A 15,210-nucleotide genomic window follows, 5' to 3' on the forward strand; every position below is an offset into this window, starting at 1 on the left:
TGTAGTCGCCTACCGTAGATTGCATTTGCATAGATAGCATTGCTAGGTAGGCAATGATACAGTAGCCAAGGCTAATATTTGTATTGATGGTGCGCCCGTCAGCTCGTCGGCTATGCGCGGCAAGTGGCAAATAATAGGAACAAACTCAGCGGAGAAAGATATCAGTAGATAATTCTGATTTGTATAGTGTTTTGTTCACTTAGATTTTGGAAATGTAGAAAAAAATTGTTAGCCTTTTCTGCCTCCAGAACATTGCATCATTGATCCTCCTGTAGCCTAGAAGTATCAGACAAGAACGATCACTGGCTAACCCACTTTAAACTACTTTAGCAACGTCCTTGGGTGCAGGTTGTAAGCAACAGGCGAACGCAAGATACAATTGCAGTCCAATGAGATGCAGCTTTATTCTCTGTGATCATGGATGGCCATGTTAGACGATGTCGTTGGTGAAACAAATATGTAGTTCGCCGACCTTGACTCAAGCGACTTGAACGTCTTCAGCTGCGTATGTGTGCCGATATATGAGCAAGACAGTTAGGCTATGAATATCGGGGTAAGTTACAGCTGACAATAATGACGGATCTTTACTTAATGCTATTGAGTCTATTACAGCCTTTCTTAAACTTCTTTGACCCGGCCCGGTCATGGCAGACTTGGGGTCATAGCCCCCCTCAAATTATGATGATCAGGAGCGGGGGGCAGGGGGCCCATACAAAAATGTGATATATGGCAATATATGTAAATCACATATATTATGTATATGTCAATGTATGCTTCACACATATATACACATACATGTCAAATATATTTCAAAATATAGCAAAATTGGCCGTTTTTATATATGTCACATATATTTTCCCAGATATACAAATATATTACAAATATATGTTAGTTGCATATATGTTAATATATGATAAGTTATGTATTTGTATGCATACTAGGGATACCAATATATTGCAAATATATGTCTATGGACATATATTTGCACTCATATAAGGTAAATATATTGCAAAATGTATGTAATGTTCTGCTATGTCACATAGAAATATGTCACAATATCTGTATCAGAAATATAACATTGTTGATGTTCCAAAGAAAACACACAAAATATTTGTTTAACCTTTTATTAAAGTTTAGTTTTTCCACACTAACAGTGAGTACACTCTCCAGGTAGAAACTTTTTTCCCCTTTATGGAAGTGGCACACATTGATTTGGCATATGCAGAATGTACTCTGTGTTCTCAGGGCAGCAGTCCTCACAAATCACCACCTGCAAACAGGGAACAGAGAAGATTAATATGCTGTAAAACACACATAACATGAAAAGACCATCACTGAAGCACTACTACCTTCACATGCATCTTTAATAAACACACACCTTGGCACAAGTAAGCTTAAATAAGGGCTATGAGATGAAGAACATGTACCCTAATGATCCATACATCAGAATACTTTGGCAAGATTTGGGAAAGATTCTTGAAAGATTGGAGTCTTTTAACTAATGCCCCCCATTCAAGCTTTATTCAAAAGACTATCTTTCAAGAATCTTTCCCAAATCTTCAAAGTCTTCTGTTGTAAGGATGGCTTAACACTACCCTTCACAAACTAAAGATCCATTTAGGCCTACTAACATTCACGTTAGCCTGCATGGTTTTTAGCAGCCACTTTAAATATAAGTTAGCTGCTATATTATAGCTAGGTTAGCTAACTTACTCACATCTGATATTTCATTCAAACTAAAACTTATATTCATAACGACATCTCAGACAGGCTTGTTGTTGGATATGATGTTAACTACCATTTTAGATATTCCACATAATGGTAAAGTTAGTTAATGGAAAATTTAACATTAACAGCTAACATCGCTAACGTTAGCAATATTAGCTCGCTAACATTATCGATAGCTAATTGATAACATTAACATTAGCTAATTGTAACATGATGGTTAGACTGTTAACAAACGGATTTGGTTAACATTACATTATAAAAACAATATTTTATAACTGATTCCCGTTTACTAAAGGCTTTCTTACCTTGGATATGATGACAGCAGAGTTTGTACAGCTTAGGCTACACAGTCGGATGCATGACAAAAAGTGACGGTTGAAGTCACCGTGGTTGGAGTTCAAATGTCAGTCCAGGGTGGGGGATGGGTATTGCTGTGTGCGCATGCGCATATCAAGATGCGATAAGCATCCGTTATATTTAAAGTAGCTTTGGCCTCACACATTTTTCATGCACATAGTGCAACCCAAAGCGCTCCACACAAAACATTGACACATAAGGCAGCATAGTCGACACCTTATCTGTGACGCCAAGACATAAACAAATATATTCACACTGTTCTCCATTTGGAAAATAAGTAATGTAATCTAGTGTATGGATATGTATGCCACCATATATGGAGACTACAAATATGTCTGCCACATATTCACACATAAAGTTCGCCATATATTTAGAAAATAAGTAGTGGAATCTAGTGTATGGATATGTATGCCACCATACATAGAGACTACATATAAGTCTGTCACATATTCACACATAAACTTCTCCATATATTTGGAAAACAAATAATTGGATCTAGTATATGAAGATATATAGCATCTTATATGGGAAATTAAAATATTTTGTATGCATGTATGGACATATAGCTTTGAATATATGTTTGACATAAATATTTGAATCACATATATGTCCATATAAGTAAAATTATAAGTCCCTGTTATTTGACATATATGTTCATATATTGCCATATATCACATTTTTGTATGGGGGGGCGGTCGCTCCGGGCCCACGACCGCAAAGGGGGCCCACCTTTGGCCAAATCTGTCTTGCTGAATTGTTGTACGATGCTTGGGCTATTTGTACTGACTGCTGTGGAAAATAATAATAAAAATGCTACTAAATACCGTAGAGTGCACTCACAGTGGGAGCAATGTCATGCCCTAGCCCAGGGGTGGGCAAACTGCGGACCCGGCCCGCCAAGCACTTTCATCCGGCCCGCCGAGCATTTCATTTAGTTATCAGGCTGCTCGCTATTTTTTTCCTGCGATAGAGACGACGTTGGTTAGCTCTACTGCAAACTGCTTTTCACTCTCCTTAGATAACGTTTACAATGTCAACGTCAAAACATCATGTTAAATAGAGATAACATCATGTTAAACTAAGTTAACTCTTAGTTATCTCCTTTGTAGCAGATCTAACGTGAACATTATGCAATCCATTTAATTGGGAACGCGTCTGCACTCACGAGAGGGAGACAGAGCCGCAGGTTCCAGCTGGCTTGTGATTGTTGATAATTGATATCTCCTTCTTATAAGAAAGTTTTAAAAGGAAATCATGAAGGCAACAGTAGTTCCCACTACTGACCATTTAAAAACGGTGAGAGGGCCCGGCCGTATAGGTACAGCACTAGCCATAGCGGAGCAGGCAGAAGATCATTGAGAAATAAACGTGAATTAAAGCGACTTAAAGCCATGTGACATGGCTTGTCACGTCACATATCAAAGCCATTCTCCCCCCCACCCTGGACCCCTTCCAGTTTGCATACCGAGCCAAGCGGTCTACAGAGGATGCAATCTGCTCTGCCCTCCACCCAGCCCTCACCCACCTGGAAAAAAGAGACTCATATGTGAGATTGCTGTTTATAGACTTCAGTTCTGCATTCAACACCATAATACCACAACAACTCATCTGCAAACTTGACAAACTGGGACTCAGTACCTACCTCTGCAACTGGCTACTGGACTTCCTCTGTCAGAGGCCCCAAGTAGTACGTGTTGGCAACAATACCTCAAGCAGCATCACACTGAGCACAGGGGCCCCCCAAGGCTGCGTGCTCAGTCCGCTGCTCTTCACCCTGCTGACGCATGACTGCACTGCAACCTACAGCAACAATCACATAGTGAAATTTGCTGACGACACAACTCTGGTGGGTCTCATCACCAAGGGCGACGAGACTCAATACAGGTTGGAGGTCGACCATCTGACCACGTGGTGCAGGGACAACAACCTCCTGCTGAACGTCAGCAAGACCAAAGAGATTGTTGTTGACTTCCGGAGAGGTCACACCCAACACCTGCCACTGACCATCGACGGTGCTGTGGTGGAGAGAGCGAGCAGCACCAAATTCCTGGGGGTGCACATCAGTGAAGACCTCTCCTGGACCACCAACACTGCATCACTGGCGAAGAGAGCTCAGCGCCGCCTGTACTTCCTGCGGAAACTCAGGCGAGCAAGTGCTCCACCAGCCATCATGACCACATTCTACCGAGGCACCATTGAGAGCATCCTCTCCAGCTGTATCGCTGTGTGGGGCGGAAGCTGCACTGAATACAACAGGAAAGCCCTGCAGCGCATAGTGAACACAGCTGGAAGGATCATTGGTGCTTCACTCCCCTCCCTGAAGGACATTTACACCACCCACCTCACCCGCAAGGCGACCAAAATTGTGAGTGATGCAAGTCACCCCGCTCACAATCTGTTTGATCTACTGCCCTCTGGGAAGAGGTACAGAAGCCTGCGCTCCCGCACTACCAGACTCACCAACAGCTTCATACACCAAGCTGTAAGGATGCTGAACTCTCTCCCTCCTCTCCCCCCTCCACCCTCAGCTACATAACATCCTGGACATTGGACCCACAATGGCCGCCTGCACTACTCCACTTGCACACTTGCACACTTGTACACTTTACAACTTGGTGTTGTTGTCCTGAAAACACAACACTTCTGCTGCTCTTACATAACTTGCACCACTATGCCACTTTCTTTATTACTTAGGTCAAACAGAACTACCCAAGCCTTTTATTGGCCTGACTTTGCACTAGTATTTTATTGACTGTCTATGCACAATTTCAACCAAATTTTGCTGCTCTTATTTTTTTCATTATTATATGTGCCCTCTTATTTACTTATTTACTTACTTTTTTGTTTACTTGAATGTTATGTTTGTCTGTGGACTTAAATTGGAAAAATATGTCTTGTCTTCACCGTGGGATAGTGAGAAACGTAATTTCGATCTCTTTGTATGTCTGGAACATGTGAAGAAATTGACAATAAAGCTGACATTGACTGACTTTGACTTTGACTTTGACTGTCTTAAAGCGACAGTGCACAATTTATACATTTGTTAAACAGCATAAAATTAGCAGTATTTTTAAGCAATTAATATTTTAAAACAAATACTTTTCATACTAAATTATAGGCTATAAAAAATGTATTTTTTTATGTGTGGGGGGGGGTTGTTGTGCGGTCCGCCGGCCAATTTTCGAAACCCAATGTGGCCCTTGAGCCAAAAAGTTTGCCCACCCCTGGGCTAGGTCAACAGGACATAGCCTGCCTCTGTCACGAACACTGTTAATTTCTGCAGAGTTAGCCTACTGCCTCCTCAAGTGTGTTGCCAAATCTTGTAAAAAATAAATAAAAGAAAGTCTAGCATTCCTTCAAGCCAGCTATCGTTTTAGGCATATCCCTTAAGCGTTTAGTCTGTGAACCCAATGCATGTATTGAGTATGATTAATGGTTGATTTATGTGAATCCATGTTGCAAAAAAGTCCAACGTAACTTCAAGCGGACTTGGCAACTAATTCCAGCATGGGACCCCCCGTCCGTTACACACCCATGCCACACCCCTCCCCCCACTACTGTACCTCTACGTACTGTACGTCAGGTTAGCAGCGGGAAATTTAAAATAAAACTAAAAACTAACTAAACTAATAAAAAATAAAAAAAAGTTAGTGTGTTTGCGTCTTTTGCAACTTTGCCATGTTCAAAAAGCATAAGTCGGGATCTCTTAAGCGTAAGGAGCAAGAGAAGAGAAAGAACTTGGTGGCTTCATGTGTTCCGCTGGGATGATGACGGATGATGATTGAGGATGATGACAATAATAATGGCATACCAGACTGTGAACTGATCGTCCAGGCACCCCCTCCCTCCTTCGACTCTCCCATAGTAGCGCTATCTGCTCAATGTCCGGAACCCTCGGTCTATGATGAGCCAACAGCTGGAAAGCCAACCGCTAGTTTATTCAGGCTTGACACTCAAGAGCAGTACTCTACAGATCCCTTCTTGTTTAAAGAGAAACCCCTCACAAATGAGATGATCAGAGCGTTGATAGAGTATGGTCCGTGCCAGCCAGGGCTAAAAGACAACTACAGCGCGTTCCCGTACGACGAGCACAAGAGGCGCTTCAGTCCCCAGTGGTATAAGCGCAGCATAGGCCAGTCATGCACGGTTGAGCGACAGTGGTTGATTTATTCCCCAAAATCGAATCCCTTACTTTGCTTTTGTTGCTGGATGTTCGGAAAATACGGAGAGAGCGCAGGACGTCAATGGGCAGACCCTAAACTCGGAGTCTCTAAGTTTAAAAAGGGGATAGAGAAAATTGAACAGCACGAAAAGTCCGCAGCGCATAGAGAGGCCGAGAAAACGTTTTTTATGACGAGGTTCCGTTTAGGCCAGGACAGCACTGTGGTCAACGAGCTCATGAGAGCTGAAAGAGAGAGGATTCAAAGAAACAGGAGGATTTTACATAGACTGATAGACACCACGCTGTTTTTGGCAAGACAGGGTTTGGCATTTCGTGGGCACCGGGAATATGCAGGGTTGGGTGCATCTTCTTCCAATGAGGGGAACTTCTTGGAGTTGTTAAAGCTACTGGCCCAATACGATTCTCTCCTTGAAGAACATATAAGAAACCCGACAGGGCGTGTGACCTATATGAGCCATCAGTCACAGAACGAGATAATCTCTGCCCTCGCCAGCGAGACACTGAGTTGCATTACAGCAGAAGTAAAAACAGCTAAGTTCTATTCTGTCATTGTCGATTCCACGATTGACATTACTAGAGTAGACCAATTCTCACTGTCCCTCAGATATGTTACAGAAAATGGCCACAGCATCGAACGTTTTATCCAATTCGAAAAGCTCCCGAGCAGTAACGCAGAGACATTTTACAATGTGCTTGTCAATGCTCTTAACGCATTAGGTCTGGATGTAGCACTGATCCGTGGCCAGGCATATGATGGGGCAAGAAACATGTCTGGCCACTTATCTGGCTTGCAGACAAGAGTGAAACAGCAGTGTTCTCAGAAAGCTTTCTACGTTCACTGCTGTGCGCACAACTTAAATCTCATCCTTCTAGATGCAGCATGCTCGTTGTGCAGCGCAAAACTTTTTTTTGGCACACTTTAAACGCTGTACTGCTTTCTGACCTCCAGCCTCCCGCGATTTAAGATTCTAGAGGAGGAACAGGCCAACATGCAACTGGAGGGAACTGTACTGACCCTAAAAAGTCTGTCAGACACCAGGTGGGCATCCAGGAAGCAGGCCACTGAAGCAGTGGTTCTAAGTCTACCTGCTATTATTGCAGCCTTGGAGAGGGTACGAGTACACAACCTCACGTCTCCAAAAGCAGCGTCTGAAGCGGACGGTCTTCTTCAGAAATTTGACTCGTTCGAATTCATATTAATGCTTTGTTTTTGGAACTCCATACTGCAGAAGACGTATGTGCTGTCAAACTATCTTCAAAAGGCGTCCCTGAATATATGCACCGCTGTCGAATTGATTGACTCCTGTGTAGCGCTGCTGAGGGAAATGCGCACCGATCAGTCTTTCGAGGACTTGGTCAAAACAGGGCAAGATATGGCAAAGAGATGCGGATCTGCCACTGACTTTGCTGGGGGGAGAGTTCGGAAACGAAAGCGCTTCCACGACGAAATGGCAGAGGATGAGTTGATAGACAACCCCAAAGTGCGATTCAGGGTGGAGTTATACTTCCACATATTGGACATTCTGCTCCAACAATTTGAGAGGCGTTTCGAGGATTTTCGCAAAATGGCAAAACTGTTCTCTGTGCTGAATCCCCAAAACTTCTACACAGATGAGGCATCAGACCATATCCTCAACCTAGCCAACTTTTATGCCGGAGACGTGTCCGCACCTGAAACGGTTTTGGATGAATTTATTTCATTTTGCGCTATGTGCAACGACCTGGACTTGCAATTTACCACCCCTGAGGCTGTTCTGCCGTTCATGGTCTGCAACGACATGGAGAGGGCATTCCCGAACATTGGCATTTTGTACCGAATATACAAAACACTCACTGTCAGCAGCGCAAATGCTGAACGCAGTGTCAGTCGCCTGAAGCTAATAAAAAGTTATCTCCGGGCATGCATGACGGAGGCCAGACTCTCAAGCCTCACCCTACTGTCAATTGAGAGGGATATTGACATAGATAAAGACAAAGTGGCTGACCGGTTTGCGCAAATGAGGGAGAGGAGAATGGACTTTTAAATTCTAGTCTTGAGTGATAATTTGGGCCGAGTTGCCAGTGTTGCTATTGTTGCCATTGCCAGTGTGCTATCTAGTTTACCTAATTCCCACAATTCGTTTGATGTTGTTTATCATCACGTTAATGATGTTTTATGTATATGTTTTTTTGTTTGAAAATTGCACACAACATGAATCATTCATTTACATTTTTACCGTCGTTGGTGTCCCGCTTGTTTTGTTTGCCTTTCTTTCTCTTTATCATCTATATGGTTTGAAGGAATTAAATGGGTAACAATTATGGGTAGGCTATTATTATTATTATTATTATTATTATTAGTATATAAAAATAGGGCCTACTTTAGGCCTGGAAGGTTCTGCCAAAATCAGCGCACTGTTTGTCAAACTGGCGCTGTCCATGGGAAGCTACAGCAGACTTGGTGGCATTGCGCACCGAGGCATATAATGCCGGAGTCATTATCAGAATAATGGGATTTAGTAGAATTGTGGGGTTTAGTAGGATTTAGACCCACGAGAGAACAAAAACAAACAAATAGCCTAAATAGGTAAAAGCGCAGCAGTGCCCTTTTGGGTGTGTTAATAGAGCTGTAGCATAGTTGCAGCAACTGACCAGGAGTGCGTTTCCCAAAAGCATCGTTGCTAACTACAGTAGCAACTAACATGGTTGCAACTATGTAAGTACGACACAACTGTTCCCCAAAACGATAGTGTGAACTATGGTGGTGGAACTTACATAGTACGATGCATCGTGACACTGCGTCAGTGTTTCCCAAAACCATAGTAGCAACTAACGTTCGCAACCACTATCGTAAAGTTGTGTAGTTACAGCTACACCTCTCGACCTGTAGTATGTAGTAAGAACCATAGTAGACGACGTAACCCTGATGACGGAACACGCAGAGGACAGATGGATGAGAGGTAGCCATTAAACGATCCCATAACATTGCTGTGGGATACCATACCATAGCATTGCTGGAAGCTACAATTGCACATTACTGGACAACGTTATGTGGTACAGTGGAAAGTGAAGTGTTGTGGAGTTAGCCCACAACAGAGCGGCCTGTGGTGAAGTGCTATGGTGACCGCAATCATCTGTGTTGTTATTATTCGTGAATTTACATGTAGCCTAATGCTAATGTGTCAGCACAGATTCTTTCGAACACCCGTTAAGTTAAGTTATCTGGTGATAAAGCTTTTGAATGCCAACGGTATTGTTATGTGAGGCTAGCATTGTAATTGTTATAAAAGGATAACGTTACATTGTAGTCGTATGTTAGTGTGTTTGGATGAAGCATCTGCTAATCATACACATAGCTAACGGTATATGGACTCTACAGCCCATTATGATGTGGTGAAGTGACTGTGCTGTGGCAGTGACTGTAGCGTGTGTGCTTTACATGAGAGAGGTCAGGGGTTCAAGACTGAGTCGATGGGTGTGAGGTGAGTATGCCTGTGGAGTGGGGTTTGTGTTGTATCTTATCTGATCACAAGCTATGTTTAGCGGGTGTATAAGTTAGGCTACTCTCAGTTATTATATGATCTTGATATTTGAACACATGAATTACGCTAAATTATGTTGGTACAATGACAGAATGCTGCTGTGAAGTTGAGTAGCCTCTCGCTTGGAGAACTTTAAGACCTCAGGCTCTGGGACTTAAGTGAGCATGCAGAGTGCTGTGGTCAGTGTCAAAATGTGACATGATTTTCACTGATTTAACTTGTCCTTCATGGCCCAGGTATGGGTAGGCCTGTCATGGGAGGCGGAAAAATGGTAAGTTGCCTTTGCTTTGTGACCTTTCAATCTGTGTATGTATTTTGATGTCATGGCTCATAGGGAACATGTGTGTGTGTGTGTGTGTGTGGGAGGGATCATGGGGAGAAAGTGATGGTGGGAAAGTGGCAGGGAATTGATTGTGGGGTTTGGGTGTTTAGGGGCCAAACATATGTGTAACTAATTCCCAGTGTGCTTCCAGGCCAGCAGGAAGGTGTGCAGCAGCCACTGGAATGACCTCTTCCACCTCCTCCACTAACAGCTCCTCATCAGCCGGCAGTGGGATGTGATCCTGAAGGGCCATGTTGCAGAAGCGCCGCCACTAAAACTACACTGCACGCCTTTGCAGGATGGAGCTTCAGGCCACCAGCGGATTTGCTCACACACCTTTCCACATGCCCAGGGCCCTCTCCAAAACAACGCGGGTCCGGCTATGGGCGTTGTTGTATCGCGCCTCTGCCTCGCTGTTGGGCTCCTAGATGGAGCAGTTGACATGCTTGTATTATCATAGGGGGTTGATGGAATAAAGTAGGTCTTGAAATGTCAGTGCACTCAGGGAATATAGACATGCATTTGAAAACAACAGTATAGACTTTGCTACTATCTCAGCAGCAGAAGGCAACAACATGAGCAGCACCTACAATAACACTGTGTGTGTGTGTTTGTGTGTGTGTGTTAGTACAGCTGGCGCAGATCCTTCAACCATTTGAGCATTGAAACATTTGTGCTATGTGAACTGTCATTTTGTGGTTGTGATTCAACACACAACTTCATAACTACAATGGATAAAAAGTAATGGTAAAAAAACTGTATCTGTGCATTTAAAATATCATGAAATACTTGTGTGTGGTAACAGTATTCAGTTTTCAGTGTCACAATGAAAACACATAACAAGGGCAACATTGGAAAAATGCTGCATAAAGGCATGACAAAATCGCATTGAAATGAAGGGCAATCATACAGTAAAGTATTCATTTATATAGCGCTTTTAGAGTGAAAGAGTGAAACCCAAAGTACTTACACAACAACATGTTGTTCAACATTGTTCATATTACATATCCATATTTATTCTGCTCTTACTGTAAGGTAACTGCTAAGATACTGCACATATTTATATTTCATTTATATTACTCTAAATCACCTTCTGCAAACCAACTGTATACTACTGTCTACACGGCACTATATGTCTTGTCCTGTCTATGCACCTGTCTATACTTTATATATCACATTGCACTTTTCTGCCTTTTTGGCACTTCTGGTTAGATGCAAACTGTATTTGGTTGTATTTGTACTTGTGCTCTGCACAATAACAATAAAGTTGAATCTAATCTAACCATGCCAATTTTCATACAACATAATATACATTTATCCTAAGCCTAGGCTAGTAAGCATATGGTCTCCAATCAGTAAAAGTTAAAAAACCTAGTTAAAACTAGGACTACAGGTTCTAAACGATCATAGGAATATTTAGTGATTGAGCCTATCCAAGATTCCAAAACCATTGTTATATGATCATTATCTAGGCTCGAACCTACGACTACAAGATCCGAAATGCAGAGGTCTATCCTTTCACGCCACCTCGTCACGCCACAACAAGCGAAAATCGGTGTGTTTCATTAAATGTGTAACTTATTTGTTCACATTTGCTCGGTTGGCGATTTATGCTTCACTGATTAGGCTAATTAGTAGGCTACGTTCAATAGACTGTGACGTTATTATTAAAATTATCATTATTATGTTATGCCTATTATTATTATTAATAGCCTAATATATATATTTTTTTAAAAGCATACATAGCCTATGGCCTATTGAAATTACTGCCTATTCTTGTAATAATTATTATTATTATTATTATTATTATTATTATTGATATTATAACTGCTGGGCCCAGGAAACGTCATGCAATGTCAAATTTCATTACTTTTACGTGACTTCATGCGTTCGGCTCTAACCGACAGAGCCCGACATTCTCCGAACACATCTGCAACCATTGTAGTCTGAACTATGTTGGTTGAAACCAACATGGTTCAAACTAACAAAGTACTATGTAAGTACGACGGTTTTGGGAAACAGTCGTAACTTACATGTTGGTTAGTTGAACGATGCATCGTACCACGTTAGTAAAAAGCTAACCTCCGTAGTTGTACGGGAAACGCACCCCAGGTTGCTTTTTCAAATCAAATGCGTTTGTTAGTATAGGCTAGCCGATTGTCAAAATAGGGAAATTAAACTGTGTGCCTATATATTTTTAACCAGTATAGCCTTGCCTACTTCAAAAAACAATCTTAAATTGACATGAAAGAAAACAATGCCTCAGCCTGATAAGCACAATATGTAGTGACTAAATATAAAAACATGATAGGATAAACACCGACAGTAGCTATATGGGGGTGGGGGTGGGGGGCCCACTACAGGTCGTCGCACCCCCTATAGTGAGCCATTAGCTCCGCCCCTGATCATGATGATTATCATTATCACAATTATTATTATGCTATATTGTTATACATGCACTTTCACTTCAAAGCAGTCAATGTTTAACCCTTAGAACCCGATTGACGCAAAGTGCGTCAAAAAACACACCCTTTCTTCTCTGTTACATTGCTCCGCGACTGTTCATCACAACGAGATAAAATCTTTATTTTATGACAGAAGAAGTGGGGCTTTCCAAAGAGACTACGCACTTGTCTGTACGACCAAGTATGAAAATTAAAAAAAATCATGAAATTAAATAAAATTGCATCATATTTACAGTCTATACTTCTCTGCTGCGCACCCATTACTTTCGTTTGAATTACTCGCGAAACCGTGATCACATAGATATGGCAAGCATATCAGATGAAAGAGGAGAAACAGGGCTATCCATTGGTATCATGGATATCGATCTTTCTGGCTTATAAAAACAGACGAAGTGACTGCAAAATATTAACGTCATGTACACAAACCAACGCTGCACACCCATTACTCTCGTTTGAATTACTCGCGGACCCGTGATCGGATAGATATGCCACGTATGTCAGATGAAAGAGGAGACACAGAGCTATCATTTGATGCCAAATACATCCTTCTGGGTTATAAAACAGACGAAGTGACAGCAAAATAATAACTTCATATAGCTGGACTTACCCCACGTTTTTGTCTGTTTTTGTGGCAAAGCATGTTTATAATCCAACGCTATCGTGCGTTTCTCTATGGCAAAACATGTTCATAATCCGGTTTTGAGATCCTAGCAAATTCCTGCATGGCATCCAATTCAAGGCTCACATTGCATCCCAATTTGTTCAACAAAGAAACACCTTTTTTGCCTTTACTTTGTTCATGGCAATGCAGTAAAAAGTTGAGAATCATCATGAGTGCATACACCATAGTCACACATGCTAACAGGCAAACTTGGGTCAAGTCAGGTCAGATCAGTTCGTGTCACAGATATGGAGCGCAGAATGGTCATTTTTCATCGCTAAATAAAAAATGGCATTTATTTCCGTAAATCACACACCACATATTTCTGTAAATTGCTCAGCCCCAGAGTATCCCTCCAACATGGCAATTATATTGCCCGTTTCAGGACAGTCTGCCCTACACACACATGAAATGCATGTAGAGCTATGAGCTTGCTGTGGTGAGATACAGGTCAAAATATAAGAATTTTTATAATATGATTTTTATATTTTAATTCTTTAAAAATCAAAATATAATCAATGCTAGTACTAATACATGAAATGATGGCAGATCTGGATAGCCTAGACTCTGCTGAAAAAAACTATATATAATATGTGTGTGGCACTTACAATGACCAGAATAAATCCTTATGAATAAAGGTAGTGAAAATGCCCTAAAAACAGCTTAGGGTTCTAAGGGTTAAAGTGCTAACATTGTTCACAAAACGTTTGTGAAAACATGCACATCAGAGGACTGCTAATGTAAGATATAATAATTATAATAGTTAAGTTAATTGCTTTTGCATGGTTGCATGATGCTAGCATGAGAAATACTTCTCAAAACAACAGCAACTATATGGGTGCTATTGTTTTGGAATGTTTTCCTCATGTAAGCAATGCATCATACACTGGTAGGCAAATAAAGAATATCTGGGTTCATTGAATTCAACATAGAATTTTAGAACCTTCAATGGTAAACGGCGGAGCAGATCTCTGGGGATCTTTAATAGGAAGACTAATAAGGCTACAATATCTTTTGGCCACGTCATATTCAAATTTGACTAGGCCTACTCAGTGCTAGACAGTGTATTATACAGTCTCTGCTCTGTTTATATGGAAATTGCAAGAATTGCAAGAATCCACTATTAATCCACTATTAAATGCCGGAAATTGCAAGAATCCACTATTAAATGCCGTTAAATAAATAAACAGCCTTCCGACAGGTTGAAGCGGAGCTTTGCTACCAACGTTATCGGGTAGTTTCGGTTTCTGTCGCGCGCACACATGCATTGAATGAACGCTCATACCAGTACTTAATTGTACGGCTCTATGTCTAATGACATCGAATTAGCAAGTATTTCCTCTTGAATGCAGAAACGTTTGTCTTCTTTTTCTGTTGGTCCGCGGTTCCTTGATCAATTGCGCAGCAAATTATCACACGAAGCACCGGGCCTAATTTCACGACTCTGCGGACCAGCTGTCTCCACGTTGCGGACCGGTGCCGGTCCGCGGCCCATAGTTTGAGAAACGCTGCTTTCAAGGTGGCGGATGGCTCCTCCAACCAGGCTCAGCTACCACGCCAGGTACAGCCCAGAGCAGCAGCAGTGGGGACCAGGCCATGCCACTGGACGAGATTGATGGACCAGACAACTCTGCCCAGACTACTCAGCAGCAGTGGGGGCTGGGCCATGTCATTGGACGAGACTGGACGAGACTCAGGATCCACAGGTCCAACGGAACCTGTGGCAGAACCAACTGCCATGACTCTGGAAGCAACAAAACTGGACTGACTGAAAGCAACGAAAGGGGGTGCCGAAAGCAGCCTCGCACTCCTGCATCATCAAAGACACTCATGGCACATTGTTCACTGCCCGCAATACATGTGGACATATTTGGACTGACACAAGGGTGCACGCCGCCTGCCATGCACACCCTTTGCACTCGCATACACTTACACTGAAACAATGCAGACACATTCAAGTTTCATAAGAGGAC

The 15,210-nt window shown here is 42.1% G+C and overlaps 2 long non-coding RNA genes across 2 annotated transcripts; both read right to left on the reverse strand.

Annotated features, from left to right (window-relative positions):
• Positions 1–509: 509 nt before the first annotated feature.
• On the reverse strand, positions 510–12,883 carry LOC121683293. Its single transcript, XR_006022731.1, has 3 exons — positions 12,874–12,883; positions 5,655–5,657; positions 510–603 (listed from the first exon to the last, which is right to left on the reverse strand). It is a non-coding gene; the product is annotated as an uncharacterized LOC121683293 (long non-coding RNA).
• Positions 1,111–2,492, reverse strand: LOC121683295. Its single transcript, XR_006022732.1, has 2 exons — positions 2,034–2,492; positions 1,111–1,270 (listed from the first exon to the last, which is right to left on the reverse strand). It is a non-coding gene; the product is annotated as an uncharacterized LOC121683295 (long non-coding RNA).
• Positions 12,884–15,210: the final 2,327 nt, after the last annotated feature.

This window comes from Alosa sapidissima, chromosome 15 (genome assembly GCF_018492685.1).
Source record: "Alosa sapidissima isolate fAloSap1 chromosome 15, fAloSap1.pri, whole genome shotgun sequence".
Lineage (NCBI taxonomy): Eukaryota > Metazoa > Chordata > Actinopteri > Clupeiformes > Clupeidae > Alosa > Alosa sapidissima.